This window comes from Dryobates pubescens, chromosome 5, assembly GCF_014839835.1.
Source record: "Dryobates pubescens isolate bDryPub1 chromosome 5, bDryPub1.pri, whole genome shotgun sequence".
Taxonomy (NCBI): Eukaryota; Metazoa; Chordata; class Aves; order Piciformes; family Picidae; genus Dryobates; species Dryobates pubescens.
The window spans coordinates 18,506,990-18,520,429 of record NC_071616.1 but is presented as its reverse complement, the minus strand read 5'-3'; positions in this window follow the sequence as shown (position 1 = coordinate 18,520,429).

The following is a 13,440-nucleotide window of genomic DNA, read 5'->3' as shown; positions in this document are numbered from 1 at the left end:
GTTTCAGGGGGAAAGCAGATGTTAGATTTTTTTCTTAGCAAGCTCTGCTGCTTGTGTTTCAAAACTCAGAGAAGGCTTCTTTCCTGTCCTCATTTCCTGTGATTTCTCTCTTGATCAAAAAATAAATCAGAATTTCAGTCAGTACAAACTCCAAGCTATTTACTGGAAAAGGGAGAATACTATTTATTCCTCCTATGAGTTCTAAGAATATTCTTGGTCTTATAAAATAAGATGAAACCTGCTAACAGAGTAAACAGTTCTTGGTAAATTCTGCCAACTTCCAGCCATTTTCTGCAGGTTATTGCACAGTGCTGCAAGCATGTGACCTATTCCACGGAAATTAATAGAACTTCTCATTTACTTGAAATTAAGATACACATAAAATATTTGCAGTCTTGGGACTTGCTTTTTGGTTTGTGAAAAGGCTATTAGTCCTGACTCTCAAATGGTATTTTTTTCATATTTCTATATTTTTTTAAGTTTACTTTGTTTACAGTTATTTTTCTTGCTGACATTTCTCCTCTTTAAAGATAAACCAATATAGTGATCTTTGTTTTGTTTTGGAATACATCCTTACATACAGCAATAAGAGTAGGAGAAAGAGATGATTAATTTAATGATGATTAAGGAAAGGATAGTTTGTAGGAGGTGATACTTTTAAAGAGAATCAGTACTAGGTTGAAAAAAAAAAAGGAAAAGGAAAAAAATGGTTACTTTAAAATCACATCTCAGAAATTATTTTTTTCCTCTCTTTTTTTTTTACTGAGGTATATTGAGATCTCTGAGCTGGCATTCCCAAACAGAAGATGTCAGAGTGAAATCTGACTCCTTGTTTTACTCTTCTTGTTCTGTTGGCTGTCTGGGGAGCTGCATATACTGGATGTACATTATCCATGACTGTTTTTCTATGGCTCTCTTGGAAGTAATGTCTTTCGACAATATGGCCTCAGGCTGGCAGAAAAACATGACATCCTAGGGAGATTGCTTCTTTCTGGATGACTATCCCTTTAAAATAAACTTTACAAAAAAGTACTCCATTCCTCCATGTGAAACATAACCTTTGTGTTCCTGGAGGAAGGGGCTTTCGATGTCAGTTCTGAGCTGCCATTAGGAGTTTCAAGGGTAACAGTCATCCATGCCGTGAGTTTTATCAACTGAAGTATCAACTCTCACTCAGCTGCCCTTCCTGGATGGCAGCTAAACATATACTTCAAATCACTTTGGAAATTAAATTTAGCTATTTATTCTGTCATAAGTGCAGTATTATTTCTTATTACTTCAGGTTTGTGTGTCATTTTGGATTTTGTGAGAACTATACTATTCCAGTATTGCTGCCAGTGAAGGAGAAATCTGTGTTTGCAGATTTCCTTTCAGTTTAGGATACTCTGAAAATCAGGTGCTGTGAGCTGAATTTGTGTTGTCGTTGAACAAAACAAAATATAATTTTTAATTTACCACCACCACCACATTTAATGCTGAAAACATCTTGATCATGGAAGCACTCTAGTTAAATATTTTATGTTTTGGGAAAGACTCACTTGCTGTGGAAGTCTCTTTCGATTGCTGTGCTTTGAGAATCTATCACTGATCTGTGGAGAAAGGGACAGAGAAAGAATAACAAATTGCAATTTTGTTTACTACTAGAATTGTAAGTGACAGCACAGGATTGACTGTGGGATATTCTGCATCTTTAGTTTGACAGGGTGCAACAGTCCTGTGGCCATGCAGACTTCACAGCTGTCATTTATACCACAGTCCATGACCACACAGATGTTGTGGTTATAAATGGAGACAGATTGTGTGCAAGGTGCTCTGCTCTGCTCCAGCGACACACAACCTTTTACTGCCAGAACTCGAGGACAATTTGTAGCTGCCACAGCAGTACTAAACCATGTATCATCTACATGCAAGCAGTATATCCTGTCCTCCAGCACTTCACCCAATTAAGGATGGTCATAGTCACATGTCCAAGTTGTTAAAAGACTAGGTTTAGATTGCTGCCATCCAGCATCCAAGTTTCAAGATTGAAAAACATATTCTTGGCCCCTACAATTAATTCAGAGATCTAAGAGAGACTTATGGGCTTTGTGCAAGATTTGAAACACAGTGAGGTACGTGTGTCTGGAGGACAGTTTGATGCTAACTGGGCAAAGAACTGTCCTTGTAGCAGAGGTACTCCAACCCCCTGATCATTTTTGTGGCCCTCCTCTGGACCAGTTCCATCAGGTCCATGTCCTTCCTGTATTGAGGGCTCCAGACCTGGACTCCAGGTGAGGTCTCATCAGAACAAAGTAAAGTGACAGAATCACCTCTCTGGATCTGCTGGCAATGCATCTTTTGATGCAGCTCAGGATGTGATTGGCATTCTGGGCTGCAAGCACACACTGCGTGCTCATGTCCAGCTTCTCATCCATCAGTACCCCCAAGTCCTTTTCTGCAGGGCTGCTTTTTATCATCTCATCCTCCAGCCTGCATTGATAATGAGGATTGTTCTGGCCCAGGTGCAAGACCCTACACTAGGTCTTGTTGAACTTCATGAGGTTCACCTGGGCCCACCTCTCCAGCTTTTCCAGGTCCCTCTGGATAACATCCTAACCGTCTAACACATCAACAGCACCACTCAGCTTGGTATCACCTGCAAACTTGCTGATGGTGCACTTGATCCCACTGTATGTATCACTGATAAAAATACTGAACAGTACTGGTCCTAGTATGGATTCCTGAGGGACACCACTCATCACCAATTTCTATCTGGACTTTGAGCCATTGACTACTACTCTCTGGATGTGCCCATCCAGCCATTTCCTTCTCCACTGAACAGTCTGCCCTTCAAATCTGTGTCTCTCCAACTTGGCAAGTAGGATGTTGTGGGGGATCACGTCAAAAGGCTTGCAGAAGTCCAGAGAGATGACATCCATAGGTCATCCCTTGTCCACTGATGTAGTCATTCCATCATAGAAGGCTACTAAGTTTGTCAGGCAGGATTTGCCCTTAGTGAAACCATGTTGGCTCTCTGATCACCTCCCTTGCCTCCATGTGCTTTACCAGAGCTTCTAGGAGAATCTGCTCTGTGATCTTCCCAGGCACAGAGGTGATGCTAACAGGTTTGTAGTTCCCAGGGTCCTCCTTTCTACCCTTTTAAAAAAAAGGGTGTAATGTGTCCCTTCTTCCAGTCACTAGGCACTTCACATGACTGCCTTGTGTGCTTGATCCAAAGTGTTAATTAGTCCTTACCTGTTGCTTGTAATTATGTCTTTAAAAAATCAGAGTAGCAAGAGAAGCTTTCAATGTGAAGATTCTCAAGTGAAATTCCCACAGTTTTGAGGAGTGTTGGTGTACAGAAGAAATGGCACTTGCTCCTACAGCATTACAGACCATTTGGCTAATGAATTTTCCACATGGAGAAGAGATTCACTGTTAGCTATTAAAATGCTTCCCAGGAGCAGAGATGACACTTCAGAGCTCTGTTGGGTGGCAGTATGGGATAGTATACTTAGCAGAGGAACATTTTGGGTGAACTGCTTGCTCTTGAGAGGAGCTGGTGGGTATGCCTCTTTTTAAACCTCTCTAGGACTGTCCTAAGTAACAGTATCTGTAAAGACACAGATGGTACAGCCACAATGTTCTGTGCTAGTGCTCAGCACACTGCAGTACCATTAATTAAGCTTTGTTAGTTTGATGTCCAGTTTTTCTGACAAGGGTTTTTGATCTAATCTTGCAGAATTCTAAAACTCTGCCTTTTTTAATTTCTTTTTATATGCAAGTACATTTTAAAAGAAAAGATTTTCGTAATTTCTTTGTGTCCAGCTTCTCTAATAAGGTTGGACAGATTCTCACAGTTTCTGTTGCTAATATGATTCCTGGCAAATAGAGCAGAAGGTTCAGGAGAACAAAAGAAATGATCTAATTTTAGTAATGGTGCAGACTGAGTCTGTCATTTTTCTCTCTCTTTTATCCTCCTACCCTTTCTGAATGTCAGAACCTCTCTCAGCACTGAGTCTTTTCAGTTTGAATTGAATTCTTGTTCTTCATCAAGGACTGGGCATGGTGAGTTTTAGATACTACTCCTAACAGAAGCTGGAGTATCTGAGAGGCTTGTCAGTGAAACTCTGACTTGTCACGGGTAATTTGCTAAGAATGAACTACTTCTAGTGAAGCCATTTTTGCAAATTAGAAAACCTTTTATCTGAAATTTCACTTAACATCTATGTCAGGTTTCTACTACCCATTTTAAATCTTAAATTGAAGGTTGAGTCTAGTAAAGTGTAAAGACAATAAAATAATTTAGTTCCCGAAAGACAAAGAGGGTTGCATTTAGTGCAGTAGGTCTACTCAGCTTACAAGCTCCTCACACCTCTGTCCAGTGAAGTTCTTTAGCCTGTGTGTAATTGATGTATGAGAATTTCTATAGAAGTCTTAACATAAAACATATTCCTTCAAAGGCAATTAAAATACTAACACATTTTAAATTCAATATATGCTTACAGACTTTTTCTAGGTTTGGCTCTCAGGGTATTGTTCTAGTGAACAGCAATTACACTTGTCTTAGTCAACCTTTCTCTTGTTGTGCTCCTGTTTTGGATGTGAGCAATAAACAGGCTGTATTTGCAGTTTACAGACGTCTGATGTGCAGAAATGGACAACGAAGCAAAGAGTAAAGAATAACATGTTTTGAAGTGAAAATTGAGCAGTAACAAAATTCAGAAAACATCCTTTCTTGGATGTTAATTTATTGAGTGTACAACAAAAACACTGGTGTGACTTGAAAGAAATTGTAGTTCAACATTTTTTATTAAAAAAAATGGAAAATACACCCAGCCTAAGGAGTAATTTTGTTCCTGAACAGATCTACTTAAATAACCATACCAAACTTGATTAAAAATGTGCAATCATTTTTTCCAAATAAATCATTACTTAGTATCTAGCTCTAGTTTGTTTAATTTCATGTCATCTGTACAGAGGGGGACAGGCAAGGATTGCAATTAAATCTATAAAACCTATAACCGTATTAATTTCCTGTGACTAATGTAACAGAGCACACTCTTAGGATTGAAAATGGGGTGCTTTAATATTTTCATCTGCAAATGCTTGGTAAAATAATTAGGCAGACCTCTTCTAACTTTGTGATGGACTTAGAAACTAGGTTGAACTATTTTGAGGTAGGAGGAGTGTTGCTTCTCAGCTTCGTGCCTGTAGGAATTACATTTGCATTGCTTTTTCTGAAACCATTAGACCTGAAAAAAAAGAAAGCTTAAATGTATTCCTGGAACTGGAGCTTACAAAAGACCTCTGCCAAGCAGGCAATGTTTACAGTGAAATCTACCTTATCTTGCCCAAGCAGCTCATCATTTAACCAGGAAATAGGAGGGAAGGACTGTTCTCTCTCCATTCCTGTTTTCCATGGGTGAAGAGGTCTGGATGGTTCCACCTGGAGGCTCAGCTGAATGCAGTCTTCAGGCTGGGACAAGATCCCATATCAGCCTGTGGGGCTGGTCACAGCAAGTTGAATGGTTATGGAGAATGGCTACACAGCAATGTGGTTGCCCTCCATGGCATAGCCCTCTGTGCACCATGCAGCATTGACAAGAGTCAGCTGACCCCTTTGTGTTCTCCCTCACCTGCCACAGGACCACCTGCCCACCCCATCCCATCAGTATTCAGTCTTGCTTATCTCTTACCTCTTTCTGCTCTGGTCCCTGGCCACTGCTCTCACTTGCAGTCATTGAGCAGCACAATATTGCTGTTTTAATGAATGTTCATGAAGTGCTTCTCATCCAGGTACTGTGTAGAAGAGCAGAAATGGACAGGAGGATCTGGGGATTGCTGACAGTTTTCCCCAGAGTACAAGAAGGCCAGTGGTCCCAGGCATCTCTGTTGGGTGCCCTGTAGCCATCTTCAGACTTCTTTCCTATGCCTGGCACATATTTATCACAGGATGACTTTCTGGCAGGGCTAAGGCATGTGTAGCCCTATAGGTGAAGCAGAGCCTGTGGTACAGGCCCCTCCCAGCGCAGTCACATGCAGCTGTTGTTAGGGTGCTAATACTGTGGCTAAAGATGTCTGTGTTCTCAAGGCATATTCAATCTGGCATAAAGCCCATAGCTAGAGCTCAAATTCTGCAACAATCATGTTTACATTGGCAGGGCTTCGAACAGAAACTCACATTCTTTCCAGCTGGCTCGTGTGATTCTAGCAATTAATTCAGATTTTCCAGTGGCAAGGGTTTGTTGATACAGCTTGTTGCTCTTCCTGTTGCAAAACACATCAATAACTTGGAAATAAATTGTCTAGGCAGTCACAGAATCACATCACTGTTGAAGTTGGAAGGGATCTTTGGAGGATGTCTAGTCCAAGCCCTGCTCTAAGCAGGGTCAACTACAACAGGTTGCTCAGGTCTGTGGTCCTGTTAAATTTTGAGTATCTCCAAGGATGGAGTCTCCACAAACTCTCTGGGCGACTTGTTGCAGTGTTTGACCTCCCACCCAGCAAGAACTTCTTGTCTTTAGATGGAGTTTCCTGTTTTCAGTGCATGTGCGTTGCCTCTTGCCTTGTCACTGGGCACCACTGAGTGCTTCACTTTTGGAGCAGGTTGGGGTAGGGCATGGTAAGTATGAATCTCTTTGGATTCATGGAGATCTGGGATGCAGCTATTAATCACTCAGCTCCATTCCTTGCGTGGCCGGTTGTAGTCCAATGCCTCACCTGGAGATGTCTTGCTGTCTGCCTGCCCTGAAAGTGAAGTTCCCCACACCTCCCTGCTGGGATGCTTCAATCTGGAGGTGGAAGAATGCCCATGTGTTTAAGTTCCTGGACTGACATGCTTCTAGGCTAAAAAAGTGAAAAGCTCTTTTCATTAAGATTTTTTTTAACCAGACCAGACCAGATAAGTAAATCTGTTAACTTTGGCTTTCCCCCTGCAAATTAGCTACTGTCAGGTGAATTCAGTGTGGTACCAGGTGGTAGGAGGGAAAACATAATTATTTTGAAAAAAATAAAATCCTGCTTTACAGACATCGCTCTTTAAAGTGGATCAGAGTTGTTACAGAAAACATAGCAATAGTCACACTAATGATGGCCCCACTTCGTTTAATAGGTCCCGTTAATGGTTGAGGCTTTTTCTTCCTTTTAAAATGCCCGTTTTGAGGTCAGATGATTCATGATAACACGTTTTTCCTTTTGTGGTTAACACCTTGACCCGGCATCTTGGCAGCAGCACGGGGAAGCTGTGGTGGTGAATCCAGGTCCTCGGGTCTCTGAAGGAAGTGCCTGCCCATGAGCGGGTCTCCGGGATTAAGGAGGAAGCGGTGGTTTTAGCGAAGCAGACTCCATTCTTTGGAGGGGTGAAGGGAGGTGAGGGAAGCTCCTGTTGCTTATGTGATTATTGCTAATTACTGTGATTGAGCATCCTCAAGACAAGAATATTTGGTGCCTGAGGTAAAGCTTGTTTGCATTCATTCCTTTTTTCAACTGTCTCGTAGTGCCCTCTCGAGGCAGGAGAGCAGCCAGTTTTGTTCGTTCTTTTAAGGCAGCTGAAACACAAACTGGAAACAGACCTGGTGAAGATGATGTTTGCTTTGAAATCCAAATAAAATTTGCTCTAACTCCATGCAAAGTCAGTGGGTTTTGGAGTCCCATTAAAAAACAACCACCAACAACCAAACCACGCCAATCCCTTTGTCTCTGGCTTTTCCACTGGAAAGGACACAAAAAGCCACAAAGGTGCATTTCCCTGGAGTAGGAGCTAGCAGATCATTGCAGGGTTAAACGCTGGCTGTTTCCACACAGGAAGGAACACATTTCCCACAACATGCGTGTCTGCCCTTGAGTTTGAGCACAAAATGCATCAGGAAGTGCTGACACATTTGGATACTCTAGTGGATTAGGAAGCCTTGAGATATTAGGAAGGACAGCCTGTGGGCTCAAGTCAAAACAGAAGGTATTATTGTGCCTGTGGGGAAGGTCTCTGTGTGAGGTGCCTGTCCTGCCTGGTTGGGGGGAAAGCCAAATTCCTCAGGTGTGATCACCACCTTACTGTGAAAGACTGCAAGCGGTAGGTTTTTGTTGAAAAATAAATATTATATGCTTGGTCTTGAAATACCTTGTCAGGAATATTTCATCAGCTGACAGCAGATTGTTCTTACAAGAATGTTTCATCTTAAATCCAGCAAGGTGCAAGGGCTGGCAATCCAGAGGGTCAGTGAATGCATCACTTTTGGTTTGGACCAGGATAGGGTTGATGCTGGGTGTTGGGTGCAAGGACTTTTGGAGAGATAAGCACGCACTGGGTGCACTCTGCTTTATTAGCAGTCTATCTTACAGCTGGGTAGGATATATTTAACCTCCCTGTGCAGCTTCTGATGTCACCTTTTCACAGGATCCTACTGAGCTGCTTCAGGCTGTTTCTGTCTGATCCCATTCAATGGAGGTTTGAGAAGAGGCACAGGAGCCAATTGCTACCTGTAGTTTGTTAAAGTCTGTGTCCTTTCAGACCTCCTGCTCCTTCTAGGTGCTCCATCAACAGCAGTCACTCTGGAGTCTGCTATGTCCATCTGACCAAAACCTCTGTTTCTTTGTTTCAGATGAGATAAGCGCAGAGTGCTTGGTACAGATGTAGGTTCAGACCTGGGAGTATCAGAGGCTGTGTCCACGCCATAGAGATAGCTACACCCTGCACTGATGCACCCATGATGCACCACCAAAACAGTGGGATGATGAATGCATCTCTGCTTGGTTGTCTTACCAAGTGGTGTGACACCTTTTCTCCTTCTGATAACAGGACAGCTGTGATTTTCTGAGCCATCTGAAGCACCTGGGAAGCAAGATTTTCTCAATGAAGGTTTTTTCACTCTGATTTTCCTCTGAGGCTATTATAGATTGCAGACTTCATGAACTGCAACCCTTCCTCCATCCCATCTTTTATGTGCAGCTCAATTTCAGAGTATGGAAGGCTTTTCATGTGTTGATTTTGTGCCCATATTGGACACATTTAAAAATACTTCTGGTTTTAAATGCCTCTTGCTTCTCATAGATTTTGATGGGGACAGTTGGCAATATATATAAACAAATGCTGAACAACATGCTGAATCTGAAGGCTTAAATCCCCTTCACGGAGTGGCAAATTGAAGACTCAAAGGTCCTGTTTTGTTGAAAAAAGGGAACTCTTGGGCCCAACAAGTTTTGTTCACTGTTACAATAGGGAACAGCTAAGTGTGGTTTGAGGTTTCTGTTAAGTTAACCCTGACTTATTTCCATTGTGACAAGTACTGCTAAGAACCCCCTTAATGTGTTAGTAAAGTCGAAGAATGACAACCAGTTAATACTTTACATTTTGAATGCTGCATTTAAAGCAAAAGCTTTACATTTTAAACACATCCTTTATTCCCTTTCCCTGTTGCTGGACTAGGGGCTTAAAAAAAAATAAATCCACATTTTATGTGGCATTAGCTTTCTTTTTGTGGGGAAAAAACAAAGTTAATTTAAATGGTCTGAAACTGGCATTGTCTTTAATATTACCAGAGTCTTAATTTCTCTAAGAGGAAAGTGCAGGTAGCCTGAATCCTCCTGAACACATGCTAACCTGGCTTCTATGGTTGTTTCCTTCCCTGTGGTCTGTTGGGTTTTGTCCATCCATGGTCTCTCACTCTGTTGCCGTTAGCTCCTTGGAGCAGGAACCATGTGCAGCACATTCGGATCCATGACTGGCCCAAATTGCTATGATTGTGAGAATAATAGCAACAAAAAACATGGAAAAATAAGATAACATTTAATCATAATTTTAATTTTTTTTTGTTTCTTCTGTGAAGAAAGACAAAAGAAAGATAGCTTCTGCCTACACTTCTGCCTTTCATCTGCAACTGTGCTGGTAGCAAACCAGCAGTTACTCAATACTTGGTCTTGGACACCCTTTGGATGAGTATGAGATTGTGTGGGATGTTGTCCTAGATTCATCTCCATGAGAAGTTGATAGTGGTATGATAACAAGTAGTATTATCTTGACAGCTAAGGAAGAAATGAAGGAGAGAGGTGGCAGGTGTACCTGGGTTCTCTCTGGTCAGGTCAGGATGTCTTGAGCATTGAGACCACAGAGGTCCACTGGTGTGTGGTTTGAAACCAGGCTTGCAGAATATGCTGGGGTGATAATCACATTTCTCCCAGCCCCCATACGTTCCTCTGTGCCGCCCACTCATCTATGGAAAGGTGGCATATTTATTCTGGTAGAATTAACTAATCAAAATATGCTGTTGGTGATTTCAATTATAAATGTTTCCTCCCATTCTTAAAATGTTTCCACTTGTTTTCTTGGCAGGACCTTGAGGATGTCTCCTGAGAGTTCCTTTCACATAGATATGCACAGAATAAATAGTTTATCTCCAGCTCCTGCTGACTTTCATGAATAATTTGATGTAAAAAGCTAAGTTGGACTTTTGCTGGGTTGGATGATTTGGGAGTACCAGCTTCTAATCTTTTAACCACAGACCAAAACAGACTTTCTAGTTTTAGAGGCCAAGGTGGCCCCTCTGGCTGCCACTTACCAGCAACCTTTCTTGCAAATTTCCAATATCTTAACTTTTCATCCTTTAACTACCAGGTGGTTTTGGGCTCCCCAAAAAATGAGAGAGGGTCTGGGGTTTCCAGCTGATAGAATTTCTCTTGTGGGTAAAAACTGTTTATTTAAACAAAGATTTGGTGGGACATACAACTGTGATATTTACCATTTCTTGTTCACCATCAAGTATACACCAGGAAATATTGTGGTCACTCCTGGAGGTGAGCGGCTTGTTTCACAGGGTGTATTCATCTGCCCAGCCTCACTGAAGGCAAACAGAATTGCTTCTCTGAGCAATGTCACACATGTGCCTAAATGATTGTAGGAGACTGAAAGGAGTTGGGAGAAGAAATAATAGCAGTACTTCATCTCTCGCAGAGCAGTGCCAACAAAATAATGAAGCCACGTGAATGAAGAACCAACATAATAATCAAGCTCTAACCATTTCTGGAAAATTAGCACTTCTTCCATAACAGTAACGGCTGCTGGGAAAATGGTGCAAAATATTAACTGTCAGGTTAAGCACACCTTAATCAACACGTGCCGAGTCCTGCTGATGTGTCCTCAAACCTGTTACTTAAGTACTTGTTAAGGCCAATTAAATAAACAACATTTTAAAGCCTAATAGCATAAACCACATAAATAACATAAAGGAGCCACAGTGGTTGAATGGGTGGGTGTTCAGCCCTTCCTGATTTAAAACAGTGAAGTGAAAAATGTTGCAGCCCTTGAAGGTGATTTTGAAGATGAGGAAGTGACTGTGCCACACAAACAGCAATCAGAGACAATTAAGAGAACTGGGACAAGTGCCTCATTCTCTCTGCAGACTGCATGGGAAATTGCGCTTTACATTGCGGTCTCGTTGCATTTCAAATAGGGCCCCCAGCTATGTCATTTTCCAAGTCCAACTCAAATCAAAAGATATTGCTTAAAATCTTTCTATTACTCCAGAAGTGAAAGGAATGATTGTCTATGCTGATGAGCCTGGAAGATTGTCTTGGAAAGAATTTGACAGTTTTGTCTCCCAGTCCCATTATGATGTTATTACTGCCCCTGAAGGAGACTGACAGAGCCTGAATACCAGTGTAAGTACAGGGGTGGTTTAGGACGGCTCTGCTGCTGCACATTTCATGTTGTTTCTCTCCACAGTAGAGAAACTGTGTGCTGTGCATGTGTTTTCTTTTAAAGCTTAATCCATTGAAGAATCTTGGCGAGACTGTACTGTAACAAAAGAAAAGTCAAGCAAGCTAAAAAAAGCCTCATAAAAATAGGAAGAATGAAAATAGGGAGATTTGGAAATAATGATCTATGTCTAATTATAACCCTATCCCTGGGCAGAACCTATCCCTATGCAGAATGCACAGCCCCTGAGGACTACTTTTTCACGAACCTTCTAGTAAGCATGGAAAAATTTCAGTATGTGGTTCAGAAATTTCCTGATGTGCAGAAGTAGCCTCAGTTTGGTAGCCTTCTTCACAAAGACAGGAATACAGTGAGCTTTGAGAACTCTTGTAGCTCTTTTGGTTGGTCATAATATATTGGAGTGCCTAGAAATGAGCACCTCTGTTTTTAAACATGCTTGTTTCCTCTGATGTACTTGCACCAGGGCAAATTTAAGTCAGCTGAACAGGTAAATACCTAGACGGATATGTACGTATCTATAGGTAAATACCTAAACAGGTAAATACCTAGATGTTTGTTTGCCCATTTAGGTAAATACCTACTTATGTGACTAAGTTTCTCCTGGTGCAAATGCTTGTCTGCATTTGCTGTTTGTGTAATACAATAATTTTTGCTGGTGTTTAACATCTTAGTTATGAGTAAGAAGCAAGTGAGCAGTAATATGAACATACTGAGTTAAGTTCCTTACTGGAATATTGGTGGGGGTTTTGTGATGCATATGCAAGACAGTTTACTGAAGATAATTCTAGTAACAAAGCAGAGGACCTGGAGGAAGGCTTGGGAGAGGGCCGTGTGCTAGAGGCACTGCCTGGCTGTGCCATCTCAGGAGCAGTGCTAAGCTAAATGCCTGTGTCTGTGTTTCTTCCATGCTGCAGCCTGCGAGAGCCTGAACCCTGAGGAAACCCAGCTGCTAGTGCCTCCATAGAGCTGCCCTGCTGTCACCTCTGTCTACCTGCTGGGGGAATGAGCAGTGGCCCAGCCACTGCTGTGGCCCTGGCACATGCTGGAGTGCAGAGGAACGTGGGGGGACCGTACCTTCTGCTGACTGCCTCAGTGTGGTGCCCAGTAAACCTTCCCTTAACCAGCCATGATTTCTTTGCTCACCATCATGAAAGCTGTAAGACAGAGGGGCTGTGGGCTGTATATAGAAGTGATGCAGTCTGTGCCTTCTCCCAAGGAAGTGTCAATCTCCATCTTGTCTCACTATTTTCTTTACAAAAGACACTTTTAAAATGTTCTTTTTTAATGAAAAAGGCTCTAAATGTAAATGTTCAATTATAATGCTAATGGATCGAAAGGTAGTATAAGGTCTCTTTGCTCAGATGCATAAACCATGCCATCTTAGAAAACAAGAACCTAAATCAATTATTTCCAGATTAAAGATTTAATCTTTCACTTTTCACTGTATAACAGGTGACTGAGAAATTATAGCTACAATAATTACCTGGTACTCTCTCTCCTCAATGCAGTACACAAGCTACCCAGAGCTCTGAAAAGAAAAACAATGCCTTGTTGATTTGTGTGGGCTGCAGAACAAATATGTCCACTAAGGTGAAGAGGAATTTGTACAGGATATAGGCTGCTTCTGAGCTAGGGATTGTAGAATTAGTTTACAAATTGTGAGGACCCCAACAAGAAGCCTTTCCCAGTGTGATGTCAAGATCATTCATATATGAAACTACACAAAAGAAAGAAAAATATGGCACAGCCGT